Source organism: Tachypleus tridentatus, chromosome 9, assembly GCF_004210375.1.
Source record: "Tachypleus tridentatus isolate NWPU-2018 chromosome 9, ASM421037v1, whole genome shotgun sequence".
NCBI classification, from domain to species: Eukaryota; Metazoa; Arthropoda; class Merostomata; order Xiphosura; family Limulidae; genus Tachypleus; species Tachypleus tridentatus.
The window spans coordinates 101683484-101697236 of NC_134833.1; the positions used below are offsets into that span (position 1 = coordinate 101683484).

At 34.0% G+C, this 13753-nt stretch overlaps 1 protein-coding gene and 1 long non-coding RNA gene across 12 annotated transcripts in view; one reads left to right on the plus strand and one right to left on the minus strand.

Annotated features, from left to right (window-relative positions):
• The window catches only part of LOC143225903 (G protein-activated inward rectifier potassium channel 3-like), a 50171-nt gene that overhangs the window by 22034 nt on the left and 14384 nt on the right, over nucleotides 1–13753 (plus strand). For 3 of the 10 annotated variants that reach the window (XM_076456100.1, XM_076456092.1, XM_076456099.1), the window contains exon 1: nucleotides 7427–7858. The exons of 5 other annotated variants lie outside the window; for them this stretch is intronic. The gene's annotated coding sequence lies outside the window, so the exon portion shown is untranslated. Of the gene's footprint in view, nucleotides 1–868; nucleotides 1170–1268; nucleotides 1418–7426; nucleotides 7859–13753 lie in introns of those variants that run through there. 2 more of the 10 variants (XM_076456093.1, XM_076456097.1) reach the window with 2 other exon arrangements.
• LOC143225905 (uncharacterized) lies at nucleotides 1244–7443 on the minus strand. Of its 2 annotated transcripts, none has more exons than XR_013014193.1 (3): nucleotides 6769–7443; nucleotides 5254–5372; nucleotides 1244–1448 (listed from the first exon to the last, which is right to left on the minus strand). It is a non-coding gene; the product is annotated as an uncharacterized LOC143225905 (long non-coding RNA). The 2 variants fall into 2 exon arrangements; XR_013014194.1 differs by lacking the exon at nucleotides 6769–7443 and adding an exon at nucleotides 5698–6229.

Sequence of the window (13753 nt, forward strand, 5' to 3'; positions counted from 1 at the left end):
GTTTGTTTAAAGTTATGGATTAAACACATGGCCTATTATGCTGTGCACGAAAATATTAGAAAGTAAAAATTAGTCGGCAGAAATTTTATTTTGTTTTCTTGGCAGTATTGTGCAATATTAAAGTGCAATAAAATACGATGACAGTCTTCCTACAAAGTAGCTCTTGTGGATCAGTTCTGAATGAAGTAATTAAATTTAGTGTTGTAGTGATCAAGCTCCATCGGCCTTGGCATTGTAGACCTTGCGACATAATTTCTTGTAACATCTCATGAATTGTGTTGAATACACTTAGACTTAACCTGTAAATGAACGGTTAAATTTATTATTACTGTATATTTCTTATGTCAAACGTTTAATTTGACATGTTTTAATTTAGAAAACATAATAAGACAACAACTTGTATTTAGTTAAAAAGAGGCATCGTCGGCAATGGCGTAAGTAAAATTATCTTCTTTGATCTTTCCATTAGAAACATGTAATGGGCTAACTAAGAATAAAGTGAATATAATTATCACCAGCATTATTGTTTTATTATTATGTAAGAACTGAATTTATGATACATAATAAATTATTGTTCCACATTTACTTTCTACATAGTGTTTTGGAGAATGCATTATTTTCTTACTGCAATAGCTTTAATAATTGGCGTTCTACATGTGGCCTGCCAATAGCGAGATTAAAATCCATCGCCGAACATGCACTTTTAGTGTGACTGTCAGTACTGCTATTTGCTAGCAAAGAGTAACCCAAACGTTGACGGTGGGTTGTGTTGACTAGCTAGCTTTACACTTTAGTACGAGGTAAATTTAACAAAACATACTTTTGCGATAACCAGATCGTAGTACGGGCAACAAATCACGCTTTTCTAGGAACTGATGTGGCCTTCTGGCGCCTGGTGGGGACCACTACAGTAAATAATATGTACATACTTGTGAGAAACTTTTTCTGTTTTAGGTTAATATCGATTTGAAAAACGACAACAAAAACTGAAATACTGTACGAATCTCGAGTTAGTTTAACAAACGAACAAATACAAGTATGTAAAAGCAGTCAATGAGATAATTGAAAGATTAACAGATAACCATATCCCTTAACTTGTCTCAATCACAACCGTCGATCTTGAAATTCCCACCGGTGGACTTATTGCTCTGTTTTGTGAAAAAGTGTTGGTAAGTGTCAACAGTACTTGTTAATCAAAGTTTAAGATCATCTTTGGTGCCTTTAGAAAAGCAAGACCAGTCTCAATTGTTTAGTGGCATTTATTATAAATACAATACTAACATGATACAATAGAAAGTGTTTATATAGCACTTCATAACCACATCGGATTATCTTCTGTGTCCAGGGGTGGAGTCGAACCTCTGATTTTAGAGTTGTCAGTATGAAGACTTACGCTACCGTACCGGGGTACTAGATGGTATGATTTACTAAACACCTTTTAGCTTATCCTGTTAATAACATTAATTAGATTTAGTACCAAATAATAATCGCATGTAAAGTGGAAAAAACGTAATATGGAATTTTCGCCATGAATTAACAATATTAATTGTGTGGTATATCCGGGTTAATAATATTAATTGTTAGAATTGTAATTAATCAGAGCTAAACATACAAAACTCAACAGTTAGTTTTATTACTTTAAATGTCTACAGTTTTTATTTGATCAAACATTCTCCTACTATCTGTAGGTATTAAGTAATTTATTTGAACTATCACTACGTTTTTAGTTTTTCACACACAAGCTATCGACTTAATTAATTAAGCCTTAACAGGATGTGAGATGGTTAATAAATAGTAGGATCTAATAGATAAGTTCGAATCACAGGTTGCCTAGCAACAACGAAAAACAAAAACGTGCCCCAAGTTTCTTTACAAAAATGAGCTTAGTCTAGTAAGCTAAAATAAAAATGTTATAAGGTCAAGAAATATAACAAGCCATACTGTTATTGAGGTTTGTTAACATAATGCTATAAAAACAAAATTATCAGTAAAAATTAATTAAGTAAGATCAACAACAACAAAATAATAATAATAAAAATTAATTTTAAAAGTTAAAACTTTTATGACAGCATTAGCCAATGCATGGGTTGATGTCTTTAATGAAAGGTTACCCAGTAAGTGTGAAGAGGAAATCCATGACTTTTATTAATATCTGCAGGAGTACCCCAGTCATTGGCTGCTATTGCAAAGGCTACTTTAACTTTACTTTTTTTGTATCACAGTTTTTGAGAATTATTTTTGATGTTTTTCGTTCAACTTTGTGATTTTGTTTCCCTCTCTAGCGTGTAATGCAATGTCTGAAGTATCTACAGAAGCATGTGCGATATCTCTTTGATGTACTTTCATCTTAATGTTAACGGGACATTTGATCTCTCCGAGATATTCCTTTTTACCTTCACATGATACATTGTAGAAAACGTTTTTTTTTTGTGTGTGTGTGTTTTAGCGTGGAATGTCGCATCTTGCAACTTAACCTTAGTTAAGATATATCGTACATTATTCGCGCCCTTGAACACAGTTTGAATGTTTCAGATATTCATTTTTTAACCTTTTTCTCCAAGTCCTGGAAATTAGGATATCACCATCTTTTGTTTATTTTCATGATTAATGGGGTATGATAACCTTTTATACAAGTTGCATGGGATAATTATTATTACTAAAATACTTTTATCGCTGTAGAAATTTAGTTGTTTACGTATTTGTTACTACTTATTCTACGCCCTCTGCAGAGTAAAGTTTTAATCATACTGTTTTTAACATGTACAGGGTGACAGGGTTGAAGTTAAAGTATTTGTTTATATGGATTGCTCTTCGATAAACAGTAATGTTTTAGTTTCAGTTCATCGCTGTTCCTTACAACCAGTTTAGGTGATTGAGTGGGAAGCTTGTGCATTACAAAAACAAACACACTAAAAATGTGATAATCCAAATAAATTATTTAATACGTATAAGAGTACTCACGTTAAAAGCCTGAAAAGATAATCTCATACTATCACTCAAAGTAAATTTTTGGTTCTAAGTAACAAAAGTGTTATTGCATAATCTTTTCAGTAATTGGAGGGCCCAGCATGGCAAGGTTGGTTAAGGAGTTCAACTCGTAATTTGAGGGTCGCGGGTTCGAATTCGGCTCGCACCAAACGTGCTCGCCTTTTCAGCCGTGGGTGCGTTATAATGTGACAGTCAATCTGGCTATTCGTTGGTAAAAGAGTAGCTCAAGAGTTGGCGGTGGGTGGTGATGACTAGCTGCCTTCCCGCTAATCTTACTCTGCTAAATTAGGAAGGGCTAGCGCAAATAGCCCTCGAGTAGCTTTGAGCGAAATTCAAAAAACAAACAAACAGTAACTGATAAATTTTATTTCAAACCGTATATTCTGTTGAAATAATTTCTTTCCCAGTGGATCAGCGATAAGATAAAAATATAACTCGGTAAATCATTGTACGGAAATACTAACCTTTAACTCTCGTTATTTTAAACAGAATGAACAGTTGTTGAATTTTGAAGTGTCAAATTTATAATATACATATTAATGATCTTCCTGTTGGTTAGTGGCGTGTTTACGGATTTACAACACTAAAACCCGATGTTCGATTCCAGTGGTGGTTAGAACGCACGTAGCCTATTGTGTAGCTTTGCATTGAAAGTCAATTGCGCCAAAAACAGAATGAAACTGGTTTGTGGCAACTTCAGTAAATTTATTGATTTAAGTAATTCATCAGTATGTATTTGTGTTCTTTCACGAATAGATCGGAACTTCAAATTCATCTATAATATTTAACTTAAAATCTTATTCAGCATTTGAATTTCATTTTTTTAAGTTATGTGTTTAAATCCAACTATTATTTATTGCACACTGAATCATTTATTAAATGGATTCAGAAATATCAACTAAAAGTAATAAACTTGTTGCTGCCTTCGTTTCGTTTGCATCTACGAACAATTAGCTTGGTAATGTAACGTTGCCTCTGACTGGCTAGCTACTTAGCGGCATCTCGTGCCATAAAGTGAAATTAATATATCTACGCCACTTGCTGTAGAAGTTGATAGGAAACTACTCATGTATTTGGTTTTTACTTTCACAGACGTAATCAGTATAAAGTACATTGTTTTTTAATATAATCTTTTGATAATTCTCGATTATCATAACTTCAATTATTTTTAATTAGACCTTTACAATCATTTCATTAGTAAGAGAAGTCAACAAACAAATGGCTGATTCATTACCTTATTGAAAACAATTCTAATTGGATAATTCCGTTTATGTATATTGCAAAGACCTGTAAAGATTTCAAAACGAATCAACTGAACGATTTGAATTAAATAAAACTTCCTAAAGAAATATTTTATCAATTTTAATTTACACTTACCCTATTTTTACACATGGTATAATAGCTCATAGAAGAGATCGTTTTTTTATTTTATTTTTTTCGAGTACAATCTTTAACTCATTGTTCTATCTCCTGATCGATTACATCCACGACTATTGGGAATTTCATCTTTCTATAATACCATCAGAAACTGCATTTTAATTTTTGTATAAACTAAAAACATTGGTAACATTTTGAAATATATTTTAAAGTGACAGCATATTTTTATTTGTCAAGTTAAATTAATAAAACGTTTAAGAAAGCTAATTTAAAACTATTCAGTTATTTCTGAGATGTATTTATAACAATATTACTAATGTAATGTTTTGATGCTTGAGTCATCTGGTGAGTATCTAGGTAATTATTCTTGTAAGATTCAAAAGTGGTTAAGTAAATAACAAAATAGAATATCTCAAGTTATAAAACTACTGAAAATGTGCTAAATTTTTCTGAATGCTAGTCAATACATAAAAAAGCAATTTAATTTAATTACGAAGTTGATAGGGGAGGATCTTCTTCGGATAGAAATCTAATTAATTTTTAAAAAATTATCAGAACGGCCTTGCTCCTTTAGCATCATCTGGCACACCGATATTGACAAAAGGAAATCTTTAACTAGAAGAAAGTCAGATGATGCAATTACATATGCACACACTTGAATAATTATAAAAGAGTTCTAGGATATTTATTTAACCTAGGTTTAAAATGCTAAATGAATAGATCTTTTTAATTACATTTGACTCGTTATTAAAAAAAAAAAACCATTGCATCTCTATTAAATAAGCTAGAAGAAACTTTTTACTGGTTTAGTAAATAAAAAAAAAAAATAAAAATAGGAGAGCGGACTATACGTTCCTTTATTCTAAAACTACATTATTTCCAATTCACCTGTTTAGAATTTTTCATCGTCATTAAATTTTATTTTATAAATGGATCCAGAGCTTTGAGATTTAGGATATCTTCAGAAATAATGGAAGAGATTCTCACCTGGTTACTCCTGGAACATTCTGTAAATGAAAGAAGATTGCGTTCTCATTAAAATGTCTTCTGTAATGTAGGTGGACGATAAATTTATGAATTTACAGCTCAAAAATCTGTCTTTATCCTTAAAAATCCACAACATTTGTGTCTAAAGAAAATAGTCTTAAAATTATCCATATTCTATCCATACTTTCTAACTCGTATTTTTGCAAAGCAGTCTTTCAATGTTATCGATTTCAACAAGAAAACTGTATTAGATATTTCAGAGTTTTTATAACGGTCTAATGTGAAATGTTTTAAAAGAGAATAACTTAAACACTTTATACACCTTTGTGTTTTCTTTTATGGTACTATTAATACTTTTAGTGACAATAGGTAAGGAGTAGATTGTAACTTGTGACGACCGTCGCTATTTAAAGAAACCATAACAAAAAAGCGAAAGTTGAATATTATTATATACATTTGAAGAAGGAAATTAATGCGTCCCCTCTAGTGTCACAGCGGTATGTTTGCGGACTTACAACGCTAGAAACCAGCTATCTATACCCGTGGTGGTCAGAGCATAGCTTAAATTCGAGCGAACAAAGCCCGGCATGGCTAAGTTGTTAAGGCACTCGACTTGTAATCAATTATAACTCCTCCACGACTGAAAGAGCGAGTATGTTTGGTCTAACCCACTATTTGTTGGTAAAAGAGTAGCCCAAGAGTTGGCAGTGGATGGTGATGACTAGCTGCCTTTTATATAGTCTTACACTGCTAAATTAGGGACGGTTAGCGCAGACAGCCCTCGTGTAGATTTGCGCGAAATTAAAAAAAAAAACAACCGAACAATTGGAAGAAGAGGTCTTTTGCACTTGACCTTTCTGGGTATCAAAAATTTCCAACATACCCAAAGAATCGCAAAGAAGAAGCGAAAAACAATTAACGCAATGTACATCTACATGAAAATGCCTCTTATGAAATGTATACTTCCGGAAAGAACCCCGACACGATATTTACTCTATTTCACTACTTCCTGCTTCCTTCTAAGCTGTTGTGGAAGTTTGTATTGTCACGCTGGGTCTAACTGTTTAGTAGATGCTTCAAATGAAGACGATAAAACATTCTGTAAGGAATTTTTTATTATTAAATTAAAAACTTTCACACGATTATAAATACGACATCTGAATGTATTTCATTGAAGTGTTGTCTTTCTCTCCTTTAAAAATTCTTTGTGTAGTAAGGAAACTACAACTTAATAATACGTGCTCTCTCTCTCAGACAATGTTTTACGGTATTGCACAAATTAATCTTTTATAACAGAAGTCACGTGCAGCTAGTCAGATGAAATATCGACTGTTTAGGACAAGCGTCAAACATATATAAAAGCTTTATCTGTAATTTAACTAACATGAAACAACGAGTTAAGGTAAATTGAAATACCGCCTGATATTAGCATAGTCTGGTGGTTATGGCGTTCGATTAGTGAACTTCTGGTCATAGATTCGAAACCCATCATTAAGCATTCTCGCTCCTTTTAGACCTTTCGGACGTTATGACGTTATGGTCAATCCCACTAGTTGCTGGTAAAGAGTTGTTCAAGAATTGGAGATGGGTGACGTTGATCAGATGCCTTCTCTTCAGTTTATCACTTCAAAATTAGGGACGGCTAAAGCTAATAGCCCTCGAGTAGTTTTGGATGCAATTGAAGAAAACAAACGGACGTTCTTGAAATATGTCATTAAACACGACAAACCAGCACAACTAATTTCTTATGTCTTCCTTCCGAATCCCTCACTTAGCAAAAACTAGCAAGAAGAAAGTGTTACCCGCCATGATTATTTCCAGAGGTGTACATAGAACATGTAATCTGTATATATTTTTGTACACTTACTGCACTTTACGACTTCTTAAATAACTTTCTGATGTATCGTTCCTATAGTATGGGCCAGATTTTGTTTTGTTTGTCTGCAGTTTACTGCATGACTGTATAACGTTCAAGTTCATCATTTGATACAAACAAATGTTTTTGTGGTAATATAAATGAAACAAGCAAGACACGTTCCATGTGATTACAGCTAGAAACCAAGTGCACTACTAATCGTGGTGAAATTTTATCTCATCAAAACTCGGACGTTGCTTGGTTTCAGTCAAATATTCAAGTACAAGTTGTGATATTATGCAATCAAACAGTATTTAAAAGGAGGTAAGGAGTCAGTTTCGTGCATAAGTAGTGACGTCATTTACCATTTTACGTGTTCGAGTCTTGAGCAACCACCGCTCAGGGAGGAGCTTAATGTAAAAACTCTACCGTATAGTAACCGAGACTAGTCATTAAAGCTCCCCTTGTTTGAAAATAAAAAAGGAATTGGAAAGTTCCACTCATGTAACCGGTTTTAAAGTATTATATATAATTGTGTGCTGGGGTTCAGGTGTATTTACACTTCGAACATTCGAGATTTAATAAGCTAACAACTGGACTGTCTCGGTAACCAAGCTGTATAACAAAATATTTCGAAGACGATTGGTAAATGTAAGTCGAGTTTTTAATATTACGTATTGTTGAAGCAGGGTGAATAATTAAAAAAAAACCTATATCATAAACGTAAATTTGAAAACATAATTAAAACTGCGATTTAAAAATAAATGAATTGTAAACCCTGTAATTTATTTTAAATTACTGCGTGTAAAGAATTATATTTTAGTTTTGTTGGAATAATAGTACTACTTTATTCAGGTTAAGTGTAAACTTGTAAAGGTTGCTTATAAAAAAAAAAACACACAAAAAACATTGTTATGACATCTGGTTATGAAAAATCGATCCCTCTAGGCGTCGCGCCAAATTTTAAAACATGTCCTAGAAGGTGTTGATTGGTAGAAATAAACTACTTAAATCTAGTATTTGAAATCCATGAAGTATGAAAAACGATACAGTTGTTAGGTTCTGACATTTGTTTCCCTAAATTTGGGTCGAAATTTCGCGACAAGGAATTGGGGTCTTAAAAATATCATTGCACGACCCAGGCGAGTGTGGACTAGTCAGGTTCTTAGGTTCGCGTATTAATACCACCAGAATTAAAAATCGTGCTTTACACTTTGGGACACTGAGCACGTTATAAGCGACTCCTTCGTCGTGGTATCAAATCTGATATGAATAGTTTAAGAGTCGGTCGGAGAAAAAAAATACATATTTTATTTAAATTATAATAATAGATAGGTTCTTATTATTGATTATAGTTGAAAATCATATTTCTATCTAGTCAAGACCACCTGCTATCAATTAAACATGCACGACTTTTTAATTATCACGTATTGAATGATTTAAAAACTTATTATAATACTTGATGTTGTTTTGAATAAATAATTATCTTAAATTTTATTTAAAAACAAATATTATAAACATCCTTAATGCAGTCTCATGTTCAGTTTCCCACAACAAAATAATAGCTGTAAATGAGCACAAGTTCAGTTTTCTTTGGTTTTACTGGTTTTGCTTTAAGGAAGCAAGAATTGTTTAAATGTTCCTCTTCTTTTTTCTTCCTTTCGCCTCCCAGCAGCACAGTGGTATATTTGCGAGCTTCCAACGGTATAAACCGAGTTTCTATACCTATGGTAGCCAGAGCAATGATAGCAGCACATTGTGTAGCTTGAACAAAACAAACTTTCTTCTTTGTCTTGTCATTAAATGACGTAATTATACGCCAATTACATATACTGTTATGTAGAAAGTAATAACTGACTCATTTAACTGATAAAGTTACTTGTATCCTTTTAATTGAAAAGACAACATTTAAAACGTTCTCGACTTTAGTGGGTGTTTCTTAATGTAAATAGCCTATATACATCATAAAACAGCCAGTTACCATAGCAAAAATTATGTTAATGAAGCCAGACAATTGTGGGTGATGCAAGCAAAATGTCTATAGAAGGTAGAAGTTCGCTCTATTTCGGGGCCCTTTCGAGACAATAAAGCAAAATAAAACAGCCCTTGTACACCATTGAACATTTTCTAGTTACCATACCAAAATTAAATGTAATCGTGTTAGCAAACTATGATTGATAAGTGCTAACACACACACACACACACACACACACACACACACACACACACACTGGATTATACTCAGAATGAGATATTCGACGTGTTTATGTAATTTTAACTTCATTGAGTTTCATTACAGGAATATTACATAACTAGAAAGCACTTAAAAGCCATCAAATTTAAATTCTGATCAAGTGTATGGTTAGTTTTGAAGGTACAGTTGGGAAAAACTTTCCTGTATTTCGAAAACATTCAGGTTAACGTACAAAAAGACTGGTCGTAACCGGTCTAAACAAGAGTTATGGAATACGACGAATTGACTTTCAAAAATAACCTCAATATTTATGTCGGAGAAAGAAACAACCAAAAGAACAATAACCATACAACTGTTAAAATGCAATACTTGCTTTTTTTTTTTTCTAGCTGCTTCATAAAATATATAATTGTATTTAGTGAAACCAGTGATTTTATTATTCAGCTTTGGTTTGCTTTGAATTTCGCACAAAGCTACTCAAGGATTATCTACGCTAGCCGTCCCTAATTTAACAGTGTAAGACTAAAGGGAAGGCAGCTAGTCATCACCACCCACCGCCAACCCTCGGGCTTCTTTTTTATCAACGAATAGTGGAAATGACTGTCACATTATAATGCCCCAAGGCTGAAAGGCGAACATGTTTGGTGTGACGGAGATTCGAACCCGAGACCCTCAGATTACGAATCGAGTGCCTTAACCACCTGGGCATGGCGGGCCCTCCACTTTTTACAGTGAAGTATTGAAATGATGTTTAGAAAAAAAATTACTGTTCTTAAGTCAGGCTTAAATTGTGTGTGTTCTTTCAGTTATCAATTTCTATGTGATGCTGTAACCCTTGAAAAAGACAGATACATGGGATATGAATAAAACTGTTTTTTTTTTTTTTTTTGCTGAAGGAGGGATGTGATCGTTTTTGTTTGTAAACATAGTGTTAACAAAATTGTCACGATTTGCTTTTTGTATGTTATACGGAAAGCATTATTATGACGCTGGATTAGCTAGGATGATGTTTCGTAAGGTGTGGTTTGTTTTGAATTTCGCTCAAAGCTACACGAGGGCTATCTGCGCTAAACGTCCCTAATGTAGCAGTTTTAGGCTAGAGGGAAGGAAGCTAGTCATCACCACCCACCGCCAACTCTTTGGCTACTCTTTTACCAACGAATAGTGAGATTGACCGTAATTTTATAACGCCCCCACAGCTGAAAGGACGAGGATGTTTGGTGTGACGGGGATTCGAACATGCGACCCTCAAATTACGAGTCGAGTGCCTTAACCACCTGGCCATGCCAGGCTTGTTCCGTATGCTGTCAACAATATTGCGTTAGAGAGAACTTTCTCGGTGTGATAGTGTTTGAAAACACCGTCATAATGAATAATAGTTTAGTATGTATGTGTGTGTGTGTATATATATAATCGTTTTTAACATTAGCATTTTTCCAATGTTACCATTTTTTTTCTAAGCTAATAATTTAGTATACACTGACCTTAATATTATTTCCACGTGGGCATACGGCGGAAAGATTTCTTCAAACATTTTTGTCCGCCAGGAATGCCAAGTGTGAAGCTCTTGTATATCCAATTCGATTTTATTACTCATTAGGATCTATGTTAGCCTGTCCGCCCCCAGTGGCATAGCGATATGTCTGTGGACTTACAACGTTTAGAATCTGAGTTTTGATACCCGTGGTGGGAAGAGCACAGATAGCCCATTGTGAAGTTTTGGGCTTAACTTCAAGCAAAAAACAAAAATAAACTATTAGCCTGTCCTAAAATTGAAACAAATTTGAGCAGAATTAATCTGAGATCTTCTGCGTGACTAAGTACATCAATCCAAAGGTTTTGACCTCCTGAGTCCAAAACTTAATTAAATCTCAAAACGGTGAAGAGGTGACGAAGCTCTGTACTGTAACACATTTACTGTTGTACATTTATTTTAATACCTAGGTTTGTTTCTGCATAGTTTCAATAGTTTTCTTTTTTTGCATGTGATATATATTCTTGACTGTGTATTACACAAGTCTCGCCTGTTCTCGAAATTTTTAGAAGGTTCTTGAAAGTAAGAATCAACAATACTTGTTTTAAGAAAATACACTAGAATATTGATGAAATGTCGAGAAACTCGCGTGATTTCTATAAAAAGTTAGCTAGCTTAATCGAGGAGTAACAATATTAACTCAGAATTAGTTTTTCGTCGTGGACCTGGATCTTGTGTAAAATATTCTGTTCTAGACCGGATATAATAATCAGGATTTTTTTGTAGGTTTGTAAAAGTATTGTATATAAATCATTATTTGTAACAACTATTAGTAATAACCGTTATTATAAATTGTATTGTTGCTTGTATATTAGCATATATTTGTGTTACAAAAAAAAATAGTATGTATCAATTTTGTTGGCAAATACCATAATTTTGATACATATTAACATTTAATTAACTTCTACTTAAAATTAAAATTTACGATTATTTGAAATCGTAATACGTAACAGTGCTAAACGTTTATGTTTGGAAAAAAAGCAGATTAGCTGAGAGCCATTCTGAGAATCGTTATGCTGCGGCTTAAGAAAAAAAACTGAAAATATGCTAGCCAGGTGGTTAAGGCACTCGACTTGTAATCTGAGGGTCGCGGGCTCGATTCCTTGTCACACCAAACATGCTCGCCCCTTTTAGTCGTGGAGGCGTTATAATGTGACAGTCAATCCCACTATTCGTTGGTAAAAGAGTAACAGAGTAACCCAACAGTTGGCGGTAAGTGGTGATACTAGCTGCCTTCCCTCTAGTCTTACACTGCTGAATTAGGGATGGCTAACGCAGATAGCCCTCATGTTATTTTGCGCGAAAATCCAAAACAAGCCAATATACTACACTTTTATTAGCAACATAAGTGTACAAACACAGATACAGTACTGATAGCAATGCTAGCTTCCCATCTTATTTACTTATCAGAAGGTATTTAAACAAATTTTATAATATTTTTCAGCAATGTTCCTAACGTTCTACAAACCGGGAATTAACAGAAAATTCTACAGGCTCTTCAAAGAAAACTTAAAAAAATAGCAGAGAGCCCAGTGTTAGTCACATCAAAGCCTTAAATTAATAGCTATCGATATCGCATTTGAGTGATTAGAAAAATTACCGTAGAACTTCAACAGCACTCGGGTTTGTGTATGTAACCACAAAAGCACATTAATTTTATTGGTGATATGCGATTCAAATAACCTCAGTCAAACAAATACAATTAAAAAGACTTAATACATAGCTTTACCAAACTTATTAAATATACAGGGTGTCCCGTAAGTCCCTACCCATCCATATATCTTCTGTATCTGTGTGGTGTTGCTCCCCGCTAGTACAGCGGTATGTCTCTGGATTTACAACGCTAAAATCAGGGGTTCGATTCCCCTCGGTGGGCTGAGCAGATAGCCCTTTGTGGCTTTGCTATAAGAAAACACACAGACACACACACTGTGTGGTGTTACCAGTATTCTTGGGCTCATGTACCCACGTACTTGTCACAATACGCTCTTCAAGTGTAAATAGGCTTACATCGGCCATATTTCTCTGAAAAAAGAAACAAATTTATAATACATGCGTAATTGAATATAACATAATAACATATGGATGGGTAGAGACTTACGGGCCACCCTGTACGTTCGTTGAAGTTGCCAGTGACCTAATTCCTGTATCACTGTTCTCGCCACTGACGGAACTTCTTTATGCCAGTCAGTAGATACGATAACCTGGCACGTGGTGTCTCTTCCTTAAATTTCCCAGAGTTAGGGGTATTCCTGTTTTTAAAGATCTTTTTTCCAACCAAGCATTTAAGGAAAATATGTATCGCTAATTGGACGAAACTGAAATTGCTTATACGGGTTTTCAAACATTCATCTTCATTTACATAATTTTGGTAATGTTATGATTATCTACGGCTTTAAGTTTTGACAGCTGTAACTTTTTAAATCAGTGTGATCCAGATGACGGTCCGCATGTGGTCCTACAGCTGAGTTCATCTGATCCACCCATTTATCATTAATCACGTGTTAAATATTAAGTTTCTTCAGTGAGCTTCTAATCACAGTAGATTTCGTTAGGAAGATACTTCTGCAGTAAGTCATACGAATAACTAGTCATAGCTGTATAATGTGTACATCATATACAATGCATACCTAAAATGTTGGACCACTCATTTCTAAACTGGTCACCAAATACACTTGTAGTATCGCCTATAACCATGCTGCATTTGTAGCCATTGTGAAATGAACTTCATCATTTTACAAACATAGTTTGAAAACTGTAAAACTTTATGGCCAGCACAGTAGTCTTAGTATATTTGCCAGCCTTTAAATCAACTGGA